This window comes from Equus caballus, chromosome X, assembly GCF_041296265.1.
Source record: "Equus caballus isolate H_3958 breed thoroughbred chromosome X, TB-T2T, whole genome shotgun sequence".
In the NCBI taxonomy this organism is placed as follows: domain Eukaryota; kingdom Metazoa; phylum Chordata; class Mammalia; order Perissodactyla; family Equidae; genus Equus; species Equus caballus.
In genome coordinates this window covers 40,899,665-40,913,305 of record NC_091715.1, presented here as the reverse complement: position 1 = coordinate 40,913,305, position 13,641 = coordinate 40,899,665, and positions in this window count along the sequence as shown.

The window sequence follows — 13,641 nt, the reverse complement described above, 5'->3', positions numbered from 1 at the left end:
TGTTTTGCTAAAGTTGTAATTGCAGCTGGGGTGTAATTTGGTACCTCACTTTTGGCATTTATCATTGGATCATTATTAACCTTGGGTTTTTTCCATTTGCATTCTCTCTCTCCCTGGATACAAATCCCAGCCTATGGCTTTGATTCTATTGCTTTGCTTTAGTAAAGGAGGACTTGAATCTGTAACTTAAGGGAGGCACAGATTTTGGTTCATGCCGTTTACCTGTTCCCCACAGCCACCATATCCTCTCACCTTCCGAAGCAAGGTTCAGGTGAAAATATAGTTACTGAGCAGTCACATGGCCTGCGGCAAGTCCACAGGGGCAAAATTCCTTTGGGCTTGGAGCCAGGGCCTGAAACAGGCTGGAGCTGGCTCAGAATAGGCTGGAGGACAAGAAGTCAAAGCCCAGGAGAGAAATCATTCTGGAGGAAAAGCCATCTATGGCAAGCAATCTACCCTAACAAATATTAAATGGGAGAATAAAATGAATATAAGGCACTATGGATCAGCATCATTCCAACTCTGTGTGTGTGTGTGTGTGTGTGTGTGTGTGTGCATGTACAAACTGTCATATATAGAAAAATAATAAAAATAAATTAACCAAAACCTTAAAAGTGGTCTCTCTGAGTGAAGGAATTGTAGGTAATTTTACTTTCTTCAGTATGATTTTCTGTATTTTCTTATTTTTTACAATGATCCTATATTTTACAATCAGGGAAAAATGAACATTACAGTTTTTGAAAAGCCCATTGTTGCTTTTCGTGTGTCCCAATGTCATCTGTTGAGCAGTTGGAAACTGAGAGGGTGTGTTCTGATCTCTGGATTCTAATAGCTTCATCCAAGGAAGGAATATTAGCCTGCTCAGGCCACCATAACAAAGTACCATAGATTGGGTGGCTTAAACAACAGAAATTTTTATTTTCTCATAGTTTCTGGAGGCTGGAAGTATGAGATCAGGGTGCCAATATGGTCAGTTTCTGATGAGGGCTCCCTTCCTGGCTTGTAGACTGCTACCTTCTCATTATGTTCTCCCATGGATGACCCTTCCTCAGTGAGTTTGCATAGAGGGAGAAAGAAAGAGAGGGCAAGCTCTCTGGTGTCTCTTCTTAAAGGGACACCAATCTTATTGGAACCCCACCTTTACAACCTCATTTAACCTTAATTACCTCCTTACTACAATTACAGCCACACTGGGGGTTAGGGATTCAACATATGAATTTTAGGGGGCACACAGACATCCAGTCCATAACACAAGTAAAGGGAAGAGACCTACACATCTACTATATGCCAAGGAGTTTCACACATAATCTCACGAAATTCTCACAGCAACCTTGTAATATAGGTGTTATTTTTCCTGTTGTATATATAGTAATAGCAATAGTAAAATTTATTAAGCATTTACCATGGGATAGGCATAGGGCTATGGCGGGGATCTTTGTTAAGCAGTGGAAGAAAGCTCATTTAAATTGTTGCCTGAAGTTATGCAGAAAGCAGAACACATAAGTGAACTTGATTATTTGCTTAATGAGACTTCCAAGCAAAGTGTTGAAGGTGTGGCCTGGTTTTTTTCTTGCTGCTTGTAGTAAAATGTGAGAGGAGAGAGATAAATTAACGGAAGAACTGTTAAACCGAAAAAGAACCAGTACTTGATGATTCTCAGCCTCTCCAGATGGCGCAAGTTGCTCAAATTAAGAAATGGCTTCCAAGCACTGTTAGGAAAGTGTGGCAGAGAGGAAATGCTGAGAGAGTGACTGTACAATCTTTTGTTAAAACCTCAGAAAGATCAAAAAATCAGAGTGATATTCAGTCACACAAAGGGCCCTTTCAAGAGATTAAGGGTGTGCCTCATGGGACCTCTCAAACAATATGTCCTCTAGGAAGCTTAAGAGAGGTGTACTTAGCCATTTCAGGAGTCCAAGGTAGCAAAGGGCTTATCTTGAACAGATCTGTGGGTGTATTTTTTTCTAATGGAGTGATGTCTGGGTAAGTCCACTGAAAATGCATCAAGCTTTTGAGAAAGTTATTTCAGTTGAAACACTGTTGTTAGCTTGGACTGAGACAGTACCAAATTAAGGAAGACTGTTGGAGCCCCAACATTCTACTGTCGGGAAGCAGACCGGGAAAACTAGTCAGCTGCAACCATGTGCCACCTTTCATGAAAAAGGAAGGATAACTCAGAGGGCAGAACCAAGAGATCAGAGAGCCCTCAAGAACTAAGCAAGGAATATTTAACGTTTTCCCAGCTGGATTTCAGAATTGCTATGGGTTCTTTGACGCCTCTCATCCCCCCACCCCCATTTTCAAGTGGAAATGTCTATAGCAGTTATCTTATGCTTCCCCACCATTTTATGTTGATTGTATGAGGGGTAGATTACTTGTCTCCTTATGTTTTATGGATCAATGGATTGAGAATACTTATACCTAAAGGACTACATCCACACCTGGACCTGATTTAAATGATGAGATTCTGGACTTTAAGCAGATGCTATAATGAGATGAGACTTTGAGGAATGTTGGGAGGGAGTGAATGTTTTTTGAATGTGAGAGGGATGTGAATCATTGGAAGTCAAGGCAGAAAGACTCTAATATGACCGCCAGAACCTCCACCACATGCTCTTGTGTAATCCTCATCCCTTTGAGTGAGGGCAGGACCTGTGACTTTCTTCTAACCAACAATATGGCAATAGTGGCAGGATACCACTTCTGTGATTACGTTACATAATTTTGCAAGGAGTCTCCTGCTAGGAGAATCTCTTCCTTGTTGCCTTTGATGAAGCAAATAGCCATGTTGGGGAGGCTCAAAATTGTAAGTGAGGCCATCTTGTTACGCTAAAGGGCCCCAGCCCCTCCTCTGTGTGACTACTTGCTGCTCTGCATACATTCTAAAAAATTCACATGCTCTCCTGATTTATGGTCTCTGCTTACATATGTACTTCCCAATATCAATACCTTGATAAATTAAAACTTTGTTCTATGAGTTTCTCTCCAGGAAGAGGCTGAACACAGGCAGCAAACACACCTACAAGGTATCCATCACAGCTAACAAAAGAATAGAACAATATGAGCCTGGAACCCATCATGCCTGGAGACCAACATCCCTGGACCTCCTCCTCACTGCCCATTTTCCCTATATAACTGCCTCAAGATTCTGTAATCCCTGAAGATGAGTTTTTGAAACATTAGTCACCTGTCTTCAATCTGCTGGCTAATCTAATCTAATTAAACTTCCTTTCTCAATCTCTAACGTGTTGTGATTAATTGGCTCAGATCATGGCAAGCAGAGTAAGCCCGCTGCTCGGTATCACGACAGCAAGTGTAACGGTGAATTTTATCTGTCAACTTGGCCAGGACACGGTGCCCAGATATTCAGTCAAACATTCTTCTGGATGTTTCTGTGAGGGTGTTTTTGTATGAGATTAACATTTAAATTGATGGACTTTGAGTAAATCAGATTGCCCTCCATAATTTGGGTGGGCTTCATCCAGTCACTTGAAGGCCTGAAGAGAACGAAAGACTGATCTCCCCCAAGCAAGAAGGAATTGTGCCAGTGGATGGCCCTTGGAGTTAAACTGCAACATTGGCTCTTCCCTGGGTCTCCAGCCTGCTAGCCCACCCTACAGATTTTGGACTTGCCACCTCCATAATTTTATAAGCCAATTCCTTAAAATAAATCTCTCTTTCTCTCTCTGTGTGTGTATACATATACAAATACATGCACACACATGCACACAGTCTATAGGTTCTGTTTCTCTGGAGAACCCTAATACAGCAAGGAAGCAACAGGGGCCTCTGGCTCACAGCAAGCCAGGAACTGAGGCCTTCAGTCTGGCAGCCTGCAAGGAATTGAATGCTACCAACAATCCTGTGAGCTTGGCTGTGGATTCTTCCGCAGTTGAGCCTTAGATGAGGCCCAGCCCTGGCTAACATCTGGATTGCAGCCTTGCAGAGAACCTAGCTAAGCTGTACCAAAACTCCTGATCTGCAGAAACTGTGAGATAATAAATACGTGTTGTTTTAAGCTGCTAAATTTGTGGTAATGGTGTTACACAGCAACAGATAACTAATATAAGAAGGTATGGAAACTTGGGGATTCCCATCTATAAATAGAGTGTAGTTTTTCTTTCAAGGACTCTCCTAGCTTCCAGCAAGTCAGCCATGTGTACTGTTTCCTTAGCAGACATACCCCATGAAAATATTGAAGCATGATAGTATTGTAGAAAGAGGCTCAGGGGTCCTATAAACCTGGACTTGAATTCCACCTCCACCACTTCCCATCTGTGTAACCTAGAGCAAGTCACCTCACCTTCCCTCCAGCATGAGCTTCCCTTTCCTCATCTGACATAAAAGGGTTTCATAACAGTATGTTTCTCAAGGTTTTTGTGGGGATTAAGTGAAATATTGGATGTGAAGCATGAAGTCTAGTGCATGAAAGAGAGCAAGCACTCAATAGGTGGAGGTTTTTTTAATGATAATTTGCAGAGGGTTCCTAAGCCTGCCAAACCCCAAGGACAAACACCGTTGCCTATACCTGCCCCGGATCCAGGGCCACTTGGTCATCTGGGGTAATAACTGGTAATGGCATAACAACCAGTGAGCGTGGTCAGCATTCCCTCTAGACAGAGAAAGCTTGGAACTGCCAGGCCCAATAAATATTTGCTGAGAGGGTATATGGAAAACAAAAAAACCCTTCCAGTAGACTGTAAGGCCTATGAAGAGAAGACATTGTCTGTGTTGTTGGCTCCTCTATCCCCAGCCCTCATCACAGTGCCTGGGACAGAATAGATGTTCAATAAATAGTTGCTGAATAAATGAATGAATGAACAGATGAATGAATGCTACTTAGTATATGGGCATGAAGGGAAGTAGGTTGGGTGTTTATTTCCAACATGTGACTCCTCTACCTGAATGACTCCTCAGAGATCCCTGAATGAGCACTAGGATCATCCAGGGGCTGCCTTTAGGCCAAATTATTTCTACTGCTGTCCTGGGGAACTGCTAATTTCCTCCAAAGGGAGAGAAACAGCTGTAGGCGGAAGGGCTCTGCTTATTTAACTAGAGCGAAGTAGAAGTAGAATGCCATTTTTTTAGCATCTACTTGGTACCACGGACTGCCAAGTTTTTTACACACATTCTCTATCTCATTTATTTCTTACCCAAACTCTCTAGGTTAGGTATTAATATTATCTTCATTTGGCAAAAGAGATTACTGAGGTATGGAGACGTTAGATGCCTTGCCCGGGATCAAACAGCTAGTAAGTGGCAGAGCTAGGATATGCACTTAGACCTGGCAGATTCCAAAGCCCATGTTTTTTCTGCCACATCAGTGCTGGGATCTGGCAGTAGCCACGGACCTTTAGAAAGTTTGGGGGCAGGGACCCTGTCTTAGTTGCCTTTGTGCCTCGAATTCTATCACAGTGGTTGTCCAGTAGTAGAGGCTCAATAAATGCTTCATGACTGAATCTATCAGTGAAGAACTGTTCCCATTCATTCACTCAACAAATAGTTATTGAGTGCCTATAGTGTGCCAGGAATGCCAGGTCGGAAGCTACGGGTGCAATGGTGAACCAAAGCCCTATGGAACTGATAAAAATAACAAGAATAGGGGCTGGCCCCGTGGCCGAGTGGTTAAGTTCGCGCGCTCCGCTGCAGGCGGCCCAGTGTTTCGTCGGTTCGAATCCTGGGCGCGGACATGGCACTGCTCGTCAGACCACGCTGAGGCAGCGTCCCACATGCCACAACTAGAGGAACCCACAACGAAGAATACACAACTATGTACCGGGGGGCTTTGGGGAGAAAAAGGAAAAAAAAAATAAAATCTAAAAGTAACAAGAATAACCAGAAGTTTTCACATATTGAGGGATATGGGGAAACCATTCTGGTTTAAATCTGATTCAGCCTAAAACTTGTTTTTCCCAGAGCAGCCTGACTTACAGCCCACCAAACACGCATTCTACATCTGCTTCAGATGTTTCCCAAAGCAAAGAAGGCGCTCTTTAAAGATAGGAATGTAAGGTCCCGCTTTCTCTGACGCCAATACCAGTATTTCTTTGGAGATAAGCTTTTCCTCTCAGAGAACCAAGGTCAAGTTGACGTGCTGTGTACGTGCTAAACGGCAGCAAAACATCTCTTTGTGATTTGGGGGGAAAAATGTATCCCTGTCATGCTTGATGTATGTTCTTTGTTCTGAAATGGTATATAACCACGCTGTGAACTACGCTTCTCTGGAGTGCTTTCTTCCCTGGTGGAGACAGCGCTTTTGGGCTCGTCCTTAGCATGGCCCAACAGAATGAAGCAGTTAAGAGTTACTGGGAGGTCAGGGAAGGCCTCTGTAAAGAGGACGTTTAGACTGAATAACGAGAAGCAGCTAATCATGTGAAAGTCTGACAGAGATACATTTGAGAAAAACGAAACAGCTAGTGCAAAGATCCTGAGGCAAAAATAAACTGGGTGTGTGAGGAACCGAAACAAAAGAAGATAGTATGCTGTGAGCAAGTGAGAGAGGGGATGAGTGGTCAGGGATGAGACGTATTAGGTGGCTGGGGCTGCAGTAACAAAGTACCACAAACCAGGTGGCTTAAATAAAAGAAAAATGTATTGTCTTAGTTCTGAAGGCTAGAAGTCTGAGATCAAAGTGTTGGCAGGATTGGTTCTTTCTGAGGGCTGTGAGGAATTATCTGGTGGTGCCTCTCTTCCTAGCTTCTGGTGGTTTGCTGACAATCTTTGGCGTTCCTTGGCTTGTAGATGTCATCATTGTGTGAATTGTGTGAACATCACAGAGTGTGCTTCCACAAACCTGGATGGTGCAGCCTGCTACACACCTGGGCTATACGGCATAGCCTATTGCTCCCAGGCTACAAAGCCGTACGACATGTTACTGTGCTGAATACTGTAGGCAATTGTGATGCAGTGGTATTTGTGTATCTAAACATAGAAAAGGTACAGTAAAAATAAGGTATCAAAGGTAAAAAATGGCACACCTGTAGAGGGCACTTACCATGAATGGAGCTTGCAGGACTAGAAGTTGCTCTGGGGGGGTCTGAGCGAGCGGGGAGTGAGTGTGAAGGCCTAGGCCTGTACCCTACTGTGGACTTTACACACACTGTGCACTTCGGCTGCACTAAATTGATAAGAAATATTTTTCTTTCTTCAATAATAAATTAACCTTAGCTTACTGTCGTTGTTTTACTTTATAAACTTTTATTTTTTTAACTTTTTGTGTCTTTTGTAATAACACTTAGCTTAAAACACAAACACGTTGTACAGCTGCACAAAAATATTTTCTTTCTTTATATCCTTAGTCTATAAGCTTTTTTCTATTTTTAAAATTAAATTGTTTTTTTTTTACTTTTTAAGCCGTTTTGTTAAAAACTAAGATACAAACACACACCTTAGCCTAGGCCTACACAGGGTCAGGACCATCAATGTCACTGTCTTCCACGTCCACATCTTGTCCCGCTGGAAGGTCTGCAGGGACAATAACATGCGTGGAGCTGTCATCTCCCATGATATCAGTGCTGACTTCTTCTAGAATACCTCCTGAGGAAAGCTCTTCTTGAGGAAGTGTCACTCTTTTCAGAAATATGTCCATGATGGTTTACTTGGTTTGTTTCTTTTATTCCTCATAGATTTGCTTGTAAGCAGATAATGCACCATGAACATTCCTCTCTATTAATGAAAACCTTTCGGTGTCAGGGGCCACGTTTTCAAACTTTTCGAGGAGCTTGTTGAGGTCTGCAAAAGCTTCTGCTAAACCCTTCACTGTGAATTTTCTTGGAGGTTCTTTTTCTTTTTCTTCTCCTGCAGTTTCCTTTTCTCTTGCCTCTTCTTCAGCTACGTGTTCCTGCTCCAGTTCCAACAACTCCCCATTAGTCAATTCCTCAGGAACCACCTCTAGGAGCTCCTCCGTGCCATCCTCATTCACACCCAGGTTAAAGCTGTCATCTCAACCACAGCCTTGTTGATTTTTGCAACCTCCTTTATCCTTGCCAAATCCTTTGAACTCATGGATGAAACTCTTGAGTGCCTTCTTCCATATACACTAAGTGGGAGGAATTTTTCAGCTGCAATATAATCTTATGGAGCCACCATCGTATATGTGGCTCGCTGTTGACAGAAATGTCGTTATGAGGCGCATGATTGTATGAGCTCATCCTGATTGACTCACATCTGCAATGACTCTATTTCCTTTTTTTAAAGATTGGCCCTGGGCTAACATCTGTTATCGATCTTTTTTTCTTCTTCTTCTCCCCAAAGCCCCCCATTACACAGCCTTCTGGTTCTGCTATGTGGGACGCCGCCTAAGCATGGCTTGATGAGTGACGCTAGGTCTGCGCCCAGGACTCGAACCGGCGGAACCCTGGGCCGCCGAAGCAGAGCACGCTTGGCCGTGGGGCCAGCCCCTGACCCTTTCTAAATAAGATCACATTCTGAGGTACTGTTGGTTAGGACTTTGACATGAATTTTAGGTGGACACAATTCAATGCATAACATAAGGTTAGCAAGATAGGCCAGATGAAGGTCACGGACGGCCTCAAGGTCTGAGGTAAGGGGTTTGGATTTGCTCTGGGATATAATGGGAAGTCACCAAAGGGTTCCATATCAAGCAAGTGACATGATCTGATTTATGTTTTAAAAGGATCATTCTGACTGCTGTGTTGGATTATGAGAGAAAACAGTCCCCTGTGCCTGCATGAGTCATATAGCTCCTCTGCTAGGGATGGGAATTCTCATCATAACAACCACTTACTGGACTTAAGGCTTTGGTTTTCACTGTTTAGCATTAGTTTGCAGGAGAAACAAATTTAGCTTCCAATTGATGAGATGAATACATCCTTATAACCACATATAAAAATACTGTTTTCTTTTCTGGATCTTTACTTTTAAAAAGTTATAAAAGTGATAGAAGCTCCTGGTAAAAACTTCAAATAATAGCAAGGGAAGTCAATTAATAAATACAGGCCCCCAGACACGGCTCCCCAACCCCTGTGCATTCCCATTTCTCACTTTTCTACACACCCACGTTTTAAAAGAAACCTCTTTGGAGACCCCCTTCCTGGAATTGTTTCTGATCATCTCTATGCATCCCTATACAGATGCCTACCCACAGTAAATTTTTAACACTAGGCCAACTGTTCAACCTGGCAGGCTCCAGTGACCCTCTTCCCATAGAGTGGCCTAGAAACACTCAGGATGGACAGGAGCAGTGAGCCACAAGATTAGTAGCAGAAATATCATTGGACTTGGGGTCAAAAACACTGAGTTCCAGTTTCTGTTACACTTCCTGCCTCTGAGATACTGAGCAAATCACAACCAAATCTTAGTCTTAGTTTCCTCATATTTTGCCTATCTCCCAGGGTTGTTGTGACATTCAAGGTATTTGTGTCATAAAGTATTTCTGGCATATTACTGCTAGTGTAGACAACCCTCCTCTCCACTCCCACACATGCACACTCATATCTGTTGGTATTCATCCATATACAGGGAAGTTTTTGTTTTGTAACTGGAACTTCAGGTTATGCTGGAGGACAGGCAAGGAAGGAAGGGGTACAATTGGCTTTTTCAGGCTGGGTGATATCCAGGGCAAGGAAGGGTTCTCTGAGTGGCTTTGCAGGCTTCAGATGTGGCCAAGTGGGAGTTGGACCCACAGGGAAAGAAGTGGGTGCATCCCTCCCAACAACCACAGCTGACGGATTTGTTTGAGGGTACCTGGGATACCCTGATCTTGTGGTATATTCCAGAGTCTCAGAAGCAGAAATAATCAAGAAACATTTTGGTGGGAAAGGAGGTGCCAAGATTCTGCTAATATTCAGAAGAGGCTGCCAAGCTCATAGATATTGGACTTGGGAAAAAATATTTTGTCATTAGACTAGACTGCTGGTTTGTGCCACTCTAAATTGACTGTGCTTTCGATTGTCAGCTAGGGAATGGGTCTGTTTTTTCCTTTCATTGAATCCCCAGTCCTAGTGGTACTCAATAAATATTGGTTGAGTGAATTGAATATTCTCATACATTATCTCCTTTAGCCCTCAGGACCAAATGAATAACAATGATGTTTGTATAACCAAATTGTAAAGCCCAGTTTTCATACCTACTTTCAATTCATTTGAACAGTGCAATGAGGCAGGTTTTATCGTCATTCCTTCTTTACAGATGAAGTTACTGAGATTTAGAGAGATCAAATCACATGCCTAAAATCACGTGGTGAATAAGTAGCAGAGCCTGAAATAAACATCACCTACAAAGGGTTGGACGAGATGGCGATTATCAGGTTGTGACTTGTAACATATATAAGAATCGCTTGTGGGTGGGTAAGTGTGGTGGCCGTGGAAGGCGGTGTACATCTAGGTAAGAGCTATACCTTCAGGCAGGAAACAGGAACTAAGAAGGCAAGCTTTGTACAGCCAGCCATTCTACCAGAACTGTGTTTTCCAAGGTCCTGCTCTGTGCTAGGCACTGTATCTCATACTTGGGATACAAGAAGGACCAAAAAGTGGGACAATGAGTTCTCCCAGAAGGTACTAAGATGGTGCCCACCATATAGGAGTCTGACAAGGCTTCAGGGCAGATGAAGCCTGTAATATCCCCATATGGTTTTCCAAACACTAGTCCAAGACCTGACACCAAACTATCTATATTTGAATCTCCACTATATTTTAATCTATATTTTAATATCCACTTCAGCCGACTCTGATGCACAGCCAGGGTCAGCCAGATGAGCTCATTGCACATCACACTGGATTCCTTTTATTTTCCTCGAGTTTGTAGATTAAAACTTCTACCTCCATCTCAGCTGCACTTATATATGCACACTTGGGCTAGCATATTAAAAAGGAGTGATCTCCACTGCAACCTATACCAGAGAGGTAACCAGAAAAATTGCCTCAACAGTAAAGAGAATCTTGTGGAACACAAAGCCATACGGTGAGGTCCAGAAACCTCTTTTGAAGAGGAGACGCTCCCTCTAAGGCCAATCTTAGAGATCCTGAGTTTTGTTTTCTCGAAGAAGGTAGCCATTTCTCTACAGTAAGCCTCGACTCCAGGTCTTCTGGCTCCAAATTCTACGCCTTTTCCACTCTGTATGCAGTCTCCTGAATCAAGATTCTATAATGTCTATTTAGAGACACTAGCAGTGGGCAATGTATAGTCATGGAACCTCCTCAACCCAATGACTTGAGTAGGCCTAAGGGAACCCAAAAGTCAAAAGTATCTGTCTATTACCCTGAATGTTGCTCTCTGCTTAGAGTCTTATTATTGTTTTTGAAAATAAGATTTTTTTTTCACTTGTGGTTGTTTGAACACCTCCCTTACCCCACATCTCAACAGCAGTTAAGATGAGAGTGCTTATCCTGAAGGAGGGAAGTGAGGCCAGGAGAGGGGCCTTGGGAGCTCAAGGGAGGCGCAGAGCCTGAGATCCTAGGGAAGGAGCTTGGGAAACCTGGTTCAAGGGTCCAAAGGAGACCCGGCGGTTCCTGAGGAAGGATGACTGCACTTCTTGGTTTGCCTGGTGTTATAGACCGGATGTTCACGCTGCCCCCAAACTCATATGTGGAAACCCAAACTCCCAATGTGATGGTCTTTGGAGGTGGGGCCTTTGGGAGGTGGTGAAGTCAGGAGGGTGGAGCCCTCATGAACAGGATTAGTGCCCTTATAAAAGGGACCTGAGAGAGCGCTCTAGCTCTCTTTCTACCATTTGAGGCTATAATGAGAAGTCTGCTGGAAGAGGGCTGTCACCAGAACCCAACCTTGCTAGCACCCTGATCTCAGACTTCCAGCCTCCAGAACTGTGAGCAATAAATTACTGTCATTTATAAGTCACCGGTCTTTGGTAATTTGTTATAGCAGCCCAGATTGACTAAGACTCCTGGGATAGTCCCAGTTTGTCCGTGTTGTCCTTGGGTAATCAACATCACCATCCCACTGTCAAAAGCGTCTTAATCATACAACAAATTATATGGCCATCCTAATGAGGGAGGAACTGGGGTCCTTCTTTCCTCACTGTTTGTTTCTGGGAGACTACTTTGAAAAAGAAACTACAACTTTCAGACATCAGGATGATAAGCTCCTTAAAGGGAGGGACTGCCATGTGATTGATTTTGTTTAATAATAAAAAAGCATAAAGTTTATTATTTCCATTAAAAAGAGAATGTCTGATAAACTAAGAAATATCTTGTTACTGAATTGCATATTCCCAGCATCTAGCTATAGGTATGAATTAATGCTTCTTGCCCTGCCTACCCTCAGACACAGTTCTCTTGACCAAACCATAGCTACGTCAGTATTTTAATGATTGCACTGACATCTGGTGGTCATTTCCAGGTTTCTCCCTGGGCAGCTCCTGTACTAGATGACGGATGGATCTGTACCTCATACTCCATCAAAGCCACTTTCATCTGAGCCCTACAGCAACTAGATATGACACTCTAATTCATAGTCCATAGCTGTTGTCCTTGGCTGGTAACAGCTAGATGTATTGTTTTTTCTCAAAAGGTATTTAGATTAGAGGCAGGGATGGCGATAGTGTGGAAAGGTCCCAGTAAAATGATAAATAACATCAAAAACTGAAATTTCTTTGTGGGATTTCAGGCTTATGATGGAGCTAATTTTACATAAAGGTATCCTTCCTGAAATGATACCAATTGGGCCAAAGATACTCAAGTTCTTGGTAGCAACAAGATATCAATTCAACACCAATGCAGATGTGATCAAATGTTAACTGGAGAAATTTTTTTCTTTTTTTTGAGGAAGATTAGCCCTGAGCTAACATCTGCTGCCAATCCTCCTCTTTTTGCTGAGGAAGACTGGCCCTGAGCTAACATTCATGCCCATCTTCCTCTACTTTATACGTGGGACGCCTACTACAGCATGGCTTGCCAAGCGACGCCATGTCCGCACCCGGGATCTGAACCGGTGAACCCCAGGGTGCCAAAGCAGAACATGCGAATTTAACCGCTGCGCCACTCGGCCAGCATCGAGAGAAATTCTTAAATGAAAACTTGGACACATGGTAAACTGTCTTACTAGTGGTCTGGCTAACAAAGAGAGGGAGGGGAGAGGGGAGGAGGAATCAGATGCAGGAAAAAACAGAGTGAGAAAGTAGGAAAGCCATAAAGTATAGCTTTCCTTTGTTTTCTGTGTTCCAGAGAGGTAGGCAAAGGAAATGTCTGCATATTCAACCGCCTGCCCAAAACACCCGCTCTTCCTCTGTTACTTCAGAGGGTTTCCCACAGAAGACATTTGAATCCCAACACACCATAAAGAGGGTACTACTGACCCTACTATTCACCGGAGGAACATTTCAATCTCTCATCCTACTCCTTGTAAGAAGTGACTGTAGGCAAGAGGCCTGTCAAAACCCAAATCTTACATCATTAAAAGCTCAGAAAGAGAGAAAAAATACAGCTCCCAGTTATTTCGCCTGTGATCAGGAAAGTATCACCAATGTACGAGACACAAACACTTAAGTAGCCGCAATGAATGAGGTATCTGAAATGTCGCAGAAAATGCAACCTGCCCCTCACTTGTCTCCTTATGGCAAAAAGTATTACTGAATCTATAAATGTAAAAATAATTAAGGATTTAATAAATCTTTTTAAGGAGTGAGCCTGCGGGCCGGCCTGGTGGTGCAGCAGTTAAGTTCGCATG